General features: G+C 34.7%; 1 non-coding gene across 1 annotated transcript; it reads right to left on the bottom strand.

Moving 5' to 3' along the window:
- Positions 1-8,357: 8,357 nt before the first annotated feature.
- Positions 8,358-8,464, bottom strand: LOC128039419 (small nucleolar RNA R71). Its single transcript, XR_008193922.1, has one exon. It is a non-coding gene; the product is annotated as a small nucleolar RNA R71 (small nucleolar RNA).
- Between the last annotated feature and the right edge of the window lie 4,343 nt (positions 8,465-12,807).

Raw genomic sequence — 12,807 nt, 5'->3', positions numbered from 1 at the left:
AGGGTGTTCAGTTTTACCTTTTCTTTTTTTTTTAAAAAAAAATGAGTTTTGTAGGTTTAGATGTCTTTATAAATTATTTCATCCATTAACAAAATGAATTTTCACCTTTAGCATAATATTCGAATATGTTGTGTTATTTAGTTGGGTCAAATTCATTCTCAAATTGGAACTACAATAAAATCAAATTAGGATTTTATTTTTGTGAGATTTTATACAAGTGAATATGGTAATATGTATGTAGGTCCGTTCATTTTTCACAACTCATTGGTAGATTCCTATTGGTATTAGGTAAAGTGAAAGAAAGAAAGAAGGGGCCATAAGCAACCAGTTGGTAGTAATGCGGTCTTGCTTTGATGCGCTTAAAACAAACTCCATAGGCTCTTCTAACAAAAACTTATACCTTGAAAATTGAAAAAGTCTTGTAATGTAAAGCCTAAACCTAATCAACCAAATAAAAGCTATCAAGTCTTCACTTACTACCACCATTTTCCAAAATTCTATTTTTATATTAATGTTTTCGTATCTTTGTAATTAAATTTAAAGCAAAATATTTACATTGGTTAAATCTTTATCTCTTGCTTTTTTTTTAAGGAAAAATATTTTCCATTAAAAGGAATCATAGATAATGAATACATAGATATAACACATCATGTATAAAATACATAAAACAATATAGGTTGATGCACAAATATCTTTTTGCAGATAAAAGCCTAAATAAAGGAGAAAAACAAATTGAATCGCAATACTGAAAAGATTCAGAAGCAATCTAGAGATATATTATCTTGATTAAACTACAGATATTTGCATCCTACTCCCATCATCATTAGACTTGACAGCGACCACAAATCAATTAAGATATCACTTTCAAAAATCTCGAGAGGCCTATAAAATTAGATGTATAAAAGGTCAAGTATCAAATGGCTTATCCTCTTTGTTACACAAAACTTTATTTGAAAATATATTTTGATTTAACAAATTAAAGAGATTTTGAGTAAAATTTAAAAATAAACAAAATTGACTAAGTGACTTTTCAAAAGAAGTCTAAGAGATAAAATTTTTAATTTCTAATTTTTAATTAGAAAATTTGTGAATCAATCTCAAAATCAAGTTAAAATGATTTTAACTAAGTATGGACTTTTTCAACTAGACAAATTGTTTTTTTAAATAAGTCAGAATTGCTCTAGGCCAAAAAGTATCAATACCTTTTTGGCCAAGTATCAATATTTTCAAAATATCGATACCACTTGAAACAAACAATACCCAATTGACATTCCGACTTTCACAAATTCAACTAAGTATTGATCCGGTATCGATACCTTTTATGTGGTATCAATAAAATCTTCTTAGTATCTTAGTATCGATGTTTTAGCTCCAACAACCACTGAATTTAGCATTTATTACAAAAAATATCGATACATTTTTTATTTGGTATCAATAATTGTTGTTGCAGGTGTATTAAATGCTTTGATTTTCACATCTCCAACGACTCTATTAACTACCACAACAACCTCAATGGTTGGAAATCAGTTAAGGCGTATAAATACCAACTTCTAAAATCCTACAACAATAAGAAAACATATTCAAGCAAAAATCATCAATCAAACAATTTTTGTACCCAATACTTCCATAATTTTCTTGTACACACTTGTGAGCTTTTATTGTTATTCTTTAGCTCAAGTGTATTCTTGTCTATTTGTGCTTAATTGGCAAATATTCTGATCTTGTAAGGATTATTTCTTTGTTTGCTTCTTTGTAATTCTTTGAGAAGGTTTGTGTCTTAAGATTTGGGTAGAAATCTTAAAGGAGTTGTAAGGTTAAACCTTGTCCTCAAAGGTTGAACAAATTAGTAAATTTAGGAAAATCCTTAGCTGTGGAAAGCTAAGGTAGTGGAGTAGGCAATTGGGGTCGAACCACTCTAAATTGTTGTGTTCATTATTCTATCTTTTCTTTGTAGCTTTCCTAATTTTTTTAAAAGGTCAATTCACTACCCTCTTGGTATTTTAGTTTGATCAATCGAGCTAACAATTAATATTAGAGCTAGTATCTAAAAGACGTCTAACAACTAAGAGAAGATCCTCAAGGTAGCTCAACTTTCATCTATTCAAACCACACAAGATCACGTCTACTTCTGGCTCCATTATTGTTGGTGAGTCTTAATTCATTAATAAACCTCCTTACTTTAATGGTGCCAATTGTTCTTATTGGAATACTAGAATAATGTTGTTCATACAAGTCAATGATCTTGTCGTATGAGACATCATCATGGATGGTCCATCCATACCTCAAAAGCAACAAGGAGAGCTCTTAGTTCCAAAGAGCAAGAAGGAAGGGAACGAGGAAGATAGGAGAAGCATACAACTTAATGCTAAAGCCATGCACACTCTCTTTTTTACACTTGGTTCGGAAGAATATAGTTGGGTATCATCATGTGCCAATGCCAAGGAAATTTGGGACAAATTGGAAGTCACTCATGAGGGTACCGATCAAGTCAAGAAATCAAATGTGGGAATTCTCACATTCAATTATGAGACATTCATAATGAATCTCGAAGAGGACATCAAAGCTATGTTCGATAGATTCATCATTATCATCAATGAGGTTAAATAATATAAGAAGATCTATCCTAATGAAATAGTACAAAAAATGCTTAGAAGTTTGCCAATGTTATGGGATGCCAAAGTTACAACCATAGAGAAAGTTAAATATTTAGAGACTCCTTCATTAGATGAGCTGATTGGTTCTTTGCTCACTCATTAAATTAGGCTCAAAGGAGTGAATAAAGGAGAAGAAAAAGTCGAAAAGAATAAGGTTGGTATTGCCCTTATGTCCACAATAGAAGAAAGTAATTCTAGTGATGATGTGGACAACGATAAAGAAATGAAAATGTTTACTATAAGATTTAAGAGGTTTATGAGGTCCAATAAAGGAAAAAGATTCCAAAAGAATGAAGGAGTCAAGATTGAATCTACCAAGGAAAAAGACCCTATCATATTCTTTGAATGCAAGAAATCGGGACACATTAGTTTGATTGTCCCCAATGAAAGAAAAATAGGTCAAGCAAACAAAAACTCAAGGCCCATGTTACTACTTGGAGTGATTAGGATTCATCCGATAATGATGATGATAAAGTAGCCAATATTTACTTTATGGCCATCGACGACTCTAAGGTAACTTCTAACTCATCCAATTAAACTTCTTATTCTTTTGATGAGTTGCAAGATGTCTATGATGAATTGAGTTTGAAGTTTAAATTAATGGTTTCAAAATATAGAGAAACTATTTCAAAACTAAAAAAGGAAATAATTCACTCTCTAAAGTCAAACATGAACTTGAAAGCAAAATAAATTATATTCAATCTAGTATAAATGATCTTGAGAAAAATAATGTTGACTTGTATAATTTGCTTTCTAAAGTTCATGATGATCACCAAAAGCAACTTGAGTTGCTTAAGAGTAAAAAACCCCCCTCTAACAAAGTTTTACCAAAAAGATTTTTTAAGATAAGAAAGCTCAAAACAAAACTTTGTCAAAACTAGCTTTAATTTTTATAAACATAGAGGTCCCCTAAGTTTTTACAAAGGAAAGATTATTAGAAGTGTGTGGGTCCCTAAAGGACTCATAAATGCTTAAAATAAAGACATCCTTTCAAAATGGATACATAAAGGGACTAAAATTATAGGAACTAATGCTTATGGACCCAAAAGAATTTGGGTACCAAAAATCAAAGCTTAATTCTATGTTTGCAGAAAGAGGAGTATTGCTTCAAAGTGGAGGATTCATTCAAAAACTCATGGTACCTTAAAAGTGGATGCTTAAAGCACATGACTGGTGACAAGAGTCACTTCATCAATTTGAAGCCAAAAAATGGAGGAGTAGTTATATTTGGTGACAACTCGAAAGGATAAGTAAAAGGAATCGGCTCTATCAGTACAAGATCTTCAATTCTTATTGAAAATGTTCTCTATGTCAACGGTCTTAAGTATAATCTACTTAGTATTGGCCAACTGTGTAATAGTGGTCTCAACGTCATTTTTGAGTCTAATAGATGTAAAATAGTTGACATTATGTCTAATAAGACTATACTTGTAGGACATAGGATAAGAAATATATATATATATATATATATATGGTGCATTTAGATTATTTGCATGATTCACACATATGCTTTGTTGCTAAAAATGAAAATAATTCTTTTTTATGACATAGAAAACTAGGAAATGCTAGCATGAGCATATTGCATAAACTAGCTAAAAATGGCTTAGTAAGAGGAATGCCTAAAATTGATTTTGAATTAGATAAATTTTGTGATGCATATGTTAATGGTAAACATAAAAAAGCTTCCTTTAAACCTATTAATGATGTATCAACTAGTAGAGTTCTTCAACTAATTCACATAGACTTATTTGGTCCTATTAGGACAATTAGCTTGGGTAGAAAACAATATGCTTTTGTGCTTATTAATGACTACTCTAGGTTTATTTGGGTTCTTTTCTTAAGTACTAAAGATGAGACTTTAGAAAAATTCATCATATTTTAAAAAAATAAATCAAAATGAAAAAGGTTACTCTATCACTAGTGTTAGAAGTGACCATAAAGCTGAATTTCAAATCTTGGTTTTGAAAATTTTTGCAATTCAAATGGAATTAGCCATAAATTTTCTACATCTAGAACCCCTCAACAAACTGGAGTTATTGAGAGGAAAAATAAAACTTTAGAAAAAATGATTAGAACCATGCTTTGTGAAAATAATTTATAAAAATATTTTTGGGTAAAAGCCACAAACACCGCTTGTTATATTGTAAATAAAGTAATGATTAGGCTTATATTAAAGAAAACTCCATATGAACTCTTCAAAAATAAAAAGCCTAACATTAGCTACTTTCATCCTTTTGGATGCAAGTGTTTTGTTTTAAATAATGACAACGATAATCTTGGTAAATTTGATGCAAAAAGTGATGAAATAAATATTCTTGGCTATTCTTTAAATTCTAAAGCTTTTAGAATATTTTAAAAAAAAAGAATTTTAGTAGTAGAATAGTCTATTCATGTTGTTTCGATGATTCTAACTTTCCTCCTAAAAAGGATTCTTGTATTGATGGTGATGCAAAAATTTTTCACAATGATAATAAAGTTGATCCTCATCAAATGACAAGATACAAGAACAAACACAAGATACTCTAAAGGAGCTTACAATAGATGAAAGGGAAGTCACTCATCCAAGAGAGTTCAACTATGTGAAGGATGGTAAGATTTTAGGAGATCCATCCAAAGGGGTAACTACTAGATCTTCTTTTAGAAATACTTGTAATTATGTTGCATTTATCTCATGCATTGAGCCTAAAAATATCAAAGAATAATTGAATGATGAATATTGGATATTGGCTACGCAATAAGAGTTAAATCAATTTGAGAGAAGTAAAGTATGGACCCTAATTGAAAATTTTTGTGAAAAATCTACTATAGGTACTAAGTGGGTTTTTAGGAATAAGCTAGATGAGAGTGGTAACATAGTAAGGAACAAGGCTAGGCTAGTTGCTTAAGGTTACCCTCAAGAAGAAGGAATAAACTATGATGAAACATATGCTCCCGTAGCTAGAATGGAAGCCATTAGGATGCTTTTAGCTTTTGTATGCTTTAATGATTTTAAGTAATATCAAATAGATGTAAAAAGTGTTTTTCTAAATGATTTTATAAATGAAGAAGTTCATGTTGAACAACCACCCAGTTTTAAAGATCCAAAATTTTCAAACCATGTTTTCAAACTTTCAAAAGCTTTATATGGTTTGAAACAAGCTCCTAGAGCTTGGAATAAAAGGTTATCAAATTTTCTTATTAAAAAAAGTTCTAGTAAAGGGAATGTTGACAACACTTTATATTAAAAGAAAAGACAAGGATTATTAGTAGTTCAAATTTATGTTGATGATATTATTTTTGGTTCTACTAATGATTTTCTTTGTCAAAATTTTTTTAAGTTAATGCAAGGTGAATTTGAGATGAGTATGATAGGAGAACTAAACTTCTTCTTGGGAATTCAGATTAAGCAAAGGAAAGATGAAATCTTTATCAATCAAGCTAAGTACACAAGGGAAATGCTCAAGAAGTTTGGGATGGACAATCTCAAACCACAAGCTACACCAATGAGCCCTTCTACTAAGCTTGAAAAAGATGAGGAAGGTAAATGCGTAGAGTTAAAATTGTATAGGTCAATGATTAGCTCTTTAGTTTATCTTACCGCAAGTAGACTCGATATTATATTTAGTGTATGCTTGTGTGTTAGATATCAATCTTGTCCTAAGAAATCACATTTACAAGCCCTTAAGAGAATCTTTAGATACATTAAAAACACTCCTAATTTAGGCTTTTGGTATCCTAGAAATTCATCCTTTAGCTTGCATGCATTACTGGATGTGAATTTTAGAGGTTGCTGATAACACTCTAGAATAACGTATTTTTATGTATTTATTCTGAGTATGATCCTGCTAATTTGAGCTATTTATGATCTTTTATCTCATAGGGACTAAATTTGAGGCAAAAGTAAAATTAAAGGCTAAAAGCGTGAATTTAGAGATAAAATGGGCCAATGTGCGACACAAGAAAAAGTTGGTGCCAAAAGTGCAATCATGGAGGAAACAAGGGTTGAAATGCAAAAAAAAAAAGATTTTATTCTATCAGACTCTATTTTAATTATATTAGGATAATTATTATTAAGATAATTATTAATGATTATTTAATTTTAGGATTTTGTTTTATTTATCTTTATTTATCTTCAATTAAATGTATTTATCTTTTAGGAGTTTAAGTAGGATTAGACTATCTCCCCTAGCACTATAAATAGGGGGTGAAGTGACTCAAAAGGCATCCATCTTTTTCTGTAAACACTCTCTCCCCAAAAGTCTAGGCTTTTGTTCTTCTCATATTTCCCTTCAATAAAATTTCAATTTTTATTTTATTTATTTTCTTTTCCACCTTAACCATGAGCCACTAAACCCATCTAGCTGAAGGTTGTCGATATTCCTTAAAAAGGGTTCTTGAGGCTTAGAGTCCGTACTTAGCCTCCTCGCTGAGTATTCATCATTTCTTTGTACTACGGGGCTGACGCTTCCGTCTATGTCCCTTAAAAAGTAAGCTTTTTAACGTATGCAAAGGCAGCTGCTTTGTATATTTTGAAAAGGTTGCACAGTCGGTTCGTTAGCTTACTGCGTCATAGGTTGGCGAGCCTAAGAGACAAAATGACGCAGGATTCGCCATTGAGAAGTGTTGATCTAGCATAAGACGATCCCACAAAAGCAATTGTTGGCTAGAGTCAGGTTCCACTAAATTGTAAGTCTAAATCCTTGGAGCTGGTGGTCATAGGCGTCCTCTTCCACTATAATTGGCTTATTCGGTTTGGGAAGGATCATCTAAAGCCGATGATTGAACCCAAGGCGGAACGAGACAACTGGATGCTGGAACCTCCCATAAGAATTTCCTTTCTCTCAACTCTATTTTTAATTTCTCGAATTTTTGATTCAACATTCTTAATTGTGTTTTTATTTTATTTTTCATTTCCAGATCAAAACCTTTAACTCTGTTTTTTTTTTCCAGGAGCGCAGGTTTTCTTTGGCAAGATTATGCCTGAGATTTCACGGAATAAGATATTGCGCAAATCCAGTCATTGAGGATTTGACCTTACTTCACTTTTACTATTCTTTTCCATTATTTATTAGGGATAGGATATTTTTGGTGCTTTCAACGACAGCATCAAATTTTGGCGATGTTGCCGGGGACTGGCAACATACTAATCTTATTTTTTGTTTCTTTTGACCAGATCTACTCCAAGTACTCTTGCGTTCAATTCAAAAATTGAAAAGACTGCTAGAGCCAATCACAATGAGACAAAGTTACGGAAAATCAGTCAGCGGTGGTTGGAACTCAAAGTAACCCACTGCCAAAAATCGAAGTTGACGACGAAGCTGACTCCAAGGTTAACGAAAACCCTACTCGAACACTTGAAAGCGTAAAAGTAGAAGTCAACTCACTAGAAGAAGTGTTTAATGCTAGGGTTAACGAAAACTCGAAGCTCTGACAACTGTAGATATCGATTTTGAGTTGAAGTCAGGTCTAATCCAGTTACTGCCAACTTTTCGTGGGTTGCAAAATGAAAATCTTCACAAGCATCTGAAAGAGTTTCATATGGTTTGTCTTAGCATGAAACCTCAGGGGATAACTGAGGATCAGATTAAATTGCGTGCTTTCCTTTTCTCTCTAGCAGATTCCGCTAAGGAATGGTTATTTTATTTACCCCCTGGATCTATTACAACTTGGGCTGATCTATCTCGTTTGTTTTATAACGAAATTTTTCCAGCGTCTCGAGCAACTGAGCTAAGAAGAGAGATCGTTGGAATAAGACAAAAAGAAGTTGAGTCCTTTTACGATTATTGGGAGTGGTTTAAGAAGTTGTGTGCAAGCTGCCCACAACATTGTATAATGGAGCAATCTCTCCTCCAATACTTTTACGAAGGTTTCAAGCCCATAGAGATGAATATGGTAGACGCCGCTAGTGGAGGAGCATTGGTAAACATGACTCCCCAACAAGCGAGAAACTTGATCTCACGATGGCTGTAAATTCTCAGCAACTCCGAGCCATTACTTAACCCCCTAGAAGGGTTCACCAGCTAAGTAATTCAACCTTAAAGGATAAAGTTGATAGACTTACTAATATGATAAACTCTCTTATTGCAGAAAAAACGAAGACAGCCCGGTTATGCGGAATTTGTGCTACACCTGATCATGCAACTGATGCATGTCCCAGTTTGTATGATGATACCATAGCCTATTTGGATACTGTGGGAAATTTCCCTGGGCCATCACAAAGGCGATACGACCCCTACGCTAATACCTACAACCCAGGGTGGAGGGACCATCCTAACTTAAGTTATGGGGTCAATCCACGAAATAACCAGCCATACCAAAATCAGTTTCCACAACAGCCGCAAGGTTCAAATAATTCTCTAAAAACCATGGTCAATAAGTTAGCAACTAATGTGCTTGATTTTCAACAGTGAATCTAATAGCAAACTCTTAATTTCCCAAAAGAGACGAACGATTTCTAACAAAAATTCGAGACGTCCATCAGAGAGTTAACCACATCGATCGAGAAATTAACCTCTCAAGGGAAGTTACCGTCACAAACAGAACCAAACCCTAAACAAAATGAGAATGCAGTGATGTTGCGAAGCGGAAAGGTACTAAAATCGATTCCTGACAGGAATCTTGGCCAAGAAATCGCCCAGGAAAAACCCGAGAAAGACGAACAAGTACGACCGAAGCTTCCATTGCCTAAAATTCAACTTCTATTTCCAGAACGACTCAACCAGTGTCGAAGAGGTAAAGAGGACAAGGAAATCCTCGAAACATTTAGGAATGTCAAGATCAACATTCCGTTTTTGGATGCCATCAAGTAAATACTTCGGTATGCTAAATTTCTTAAAGAGCTTTGCACCAACAAACGAAAATTAACTGGTAATGAAAGGGTGAATGTTGGTGAGAATGTATCCGCAGTGTTATAGTGAAAAATGCCGAAAAAATGCAAGGATAGGGGCATGTTTGCAATACCATACAAAATAGGCCATCTGGGAATTAAGAAGGCTATCTGTAATCTAGGGGCTTCTATAAATGTAATGCCATATTCTATTTATGAATCACTTAACACGGGTTTTTATGACAAAAACAGGTATTATCATTTAATTGGCGGACAGGTCTGTTGTGCATCCAGAAGGAGACTGTGAGGATGTTCTGGTAAAAGTTAACGAGCTTATTTTCCCTGCAGATTTTTATGTGATCAAAATGGAGGAGGATAGCACTCCCGAATCTTCAGTTCTCCTGCTGGGTCGACCGTTCCTTAGTACTGCTAGTACTAAAATTGATGTTTGAAGTGGAACTCTCACGATGGAGTTTGATAGTGAGATCGTAAAGTTTAATTTCGACGACGCCATTAGCCATCCAAGCGAAATCTTGAGTGTAAATCGTATCGACATAATTGACTCTTTAGTGGAAGAGAATTTTGAGTCAATTTATGGAGATAATTATGAACTTGATAAATTTGAATTTGTTAATGAGTTATTATCTCTAAATACTAAACCGTTACCTTTTGTTATACAGGCACCAGGGTTGGAGTTGAAACCGCTTCCTGAGCATCTGAAATATGCATTTTTGGGGAAGGGTAATACCCTACCAGTCAGTCTCCAATAGACTCTCTACACATGAAGAGGAAAGTTTGGTTTATGTACTAAAAAGTCATAATGAGGCGATTGGCTGGACCATTGTAGACTTAAAAGGGATAAGCCCTTTGAGGTGCACACATAGGATCTACTTGGAGGAAGACACGAAACTGAGGCGAGAGGCGCAAAGACGGCTAAATCTGAATATGATGGAGGTAGTAAAAAAGGAAATAATCAAGCTTCTGGATGTTGACGTAATTTACCCTATTTCTGACAGTAGATGGGTAAGTTCGGTACAAGTCGTGCCCAAGAAAACGGGCATGACAGTAAAGAAAAATGCTGAAGGTGACTTGGTACCTACCCGAGTACAAAATGGGTGGCGTGTCTGCATTGATTACTGGAAGTTGAACTCATACACTAGAAAAGATCATTTCCCTCTTCCTTTTATAGATCAAATGCTCAAAAGATTAGCTGGAAAAACTCACTTTTTTGTCTTGATGGATACTCAGGTTTCTTTCAAATTCTAGTCGCACCGGAGGACCAGGAAAAGACCACTTTTACATGCCTATTCGATACATTTGCGTACAGAAGGATGTCATTCGGTCTTTACAATGCGTAGGCCACCTTCCAAAAATGCATGATGAGTATATTTTTAGAATATGTGGAAAAAATTATCGAAGTTTTTATGGATGATTTTAATGTATATGGGAATTGTTTTGATGAATGCCTTAAAACCCTAACGATAATTTTGAGTAGGTGCATAGAATTTAATCTTGTCTTGAATTATGAAAGGTGTCATTTTATGGTAGACAAGGGTTTAATTCTAGGTCATGTTGTTTCATCTAAAGGAATTGAGGTCGATAAGGCCAAAATTGATATTATAAATTCTTTGCCTTATCCCTCCACTGTAAGGGACATTTGTTCTTTCCTTGGCCATGCAGGGTTCTACAGGCGCTTCATAAAGAACTTCTCGAAGGTAGCTGAACCACTGTGTGAGTTGTTGCAGAAGGATAAGAAATTTTAGTTTGGCCCAAAATGTAAGAAGGCATTTGATACACTCAAGCAAAAGTTAGTCTCCGTTCTTATAGTGCAACCGTCAGATTAAAAATACCCATTTGAAATTATGTACGATGCCAGCGAGCGCGGTCTAGGAGCCGTGTTGGGGTAAAGGATAGACAAAGAACCACATATCATATCTTATGCCTCGAAAACCCTAGATGCTACGCAGAGCAACTACACTACTACGGAAAAAGAACTCTTAGCCGTTGTATTTGCTTTAGATAAATTTTGACCTTATTTATTGAGATCTAAAGTAATTATTATTTTTTTTGATCATGCAGCCCTCAGGTACTTGATCGCGAGGAAGGAAGCAAAATCGAGGCTCATTAGGTGGATTTTGCTGCTCCAAGAATTTGACATCGAGATTCGAGATAAAAGGGGATGCGAGAATTTAGTGGCTGACCACTTAAGCAGAATAAAAGTATCTTTTGACGACATCCCTATTAAGGAAGAATTCCCTGATGAGAGCCTATTCTCAACCGAGGCACCTCCCATGGTATGCAGATACAGTAAACTTTCTAGCCACAGGATCATTACCTACTGAGTTAGCACGTTTCATGAGGGACAAGCTTAGACGCGACGCTCGATATTACATTTGGGATGACCCATACTTGTGGAAACACTGTTCAGACCAGATAATACGAAGATGTGTTCTAGAAACCAAGGCAACTTTTATCCTTAATTTTTGTCATGCTGAAGCTTACGGAGGTCACTTTGGCCCTAAGAGGACCGCTCATAAGGTGTTAGAATATGGGCTATATTGGCCCACAATTTTTCGAGACGCATATAACTTTTGTAAGTCTTGCAATAGGTGCCAACATACAGGTAACATCATTAAACGAAATCAAATGCCCCTTTCCTCGATTCATGTATGTGAAATCTTTGATGTATGGGGTATCGATTTCATGGGCCCATTTATTTCTTCATTTAGCAATGTATATATAATTCTTACAATAGACTATATTTCTAAGTGGATAGAAGCAAAGCCTACTCACAATGATAATGCCAAAACTACTGTAGAGTTTCTAAAATGAACTATTTTTTCCAAGTTTGGCACACCACGAGCCCTAATCAGTGATCGTGGCACCCACTTTTGCAATAAGGTCATAGAGGCACTGCTGGCAAAATACGGAGTCCACCACCGTATAGCTACGACTTACCATCCCCAAACGAATGGTCAAGCCGAGGTCTCGAACAGGGAAATCAAGACTATTTTAGAGAAAATAGTTCGTCCTAACCGAAAGGATTGGAGTCTTCAGCTAAATGACGCACTTTGGGCCTATAGGACTACATATAAGGGACCGATTGGCATGACCCTGTATTGACTTGTTTTTGGCAAAGCTTGCCACCTTCCGGTCGAATTGGAACATAAAGCCTATTGGGTCGTTCGACAATGTAACATGGAGTTAGAACCCGCAGGAAAGGCAAGGAAATTAGACATCCAAGAGTTAGAAGAAATTCGCAATGATGCCTACGAGAATGCTCGCATTTATAAAGACAATGCAAAGTTGTTTCATGATAAGAGAATAGCTCAGAAGCAGTTTTTGGTA

Source organism: Gossypium raimondii, chromosome 2 (assembly GCF_025698545.1).
Source record: "Gossypium raimondii isolate GPD5lz chromosome 2, ASM2569854v1, whole genome shotgun sequence".
Taxonomy (NCBI): domain Eukaryota; kingdom Viridiplantae; phylum Streptophyta; class Magnoliopsida; order Malvales; family Malvaceae; genus Gossypium; species Gossypium raimondii.
The sequence above is the reverse complement of the archived record's forward strand: the minus strand, read 5'-3'. Positions and strand labels throughout refer to the sequence as shown.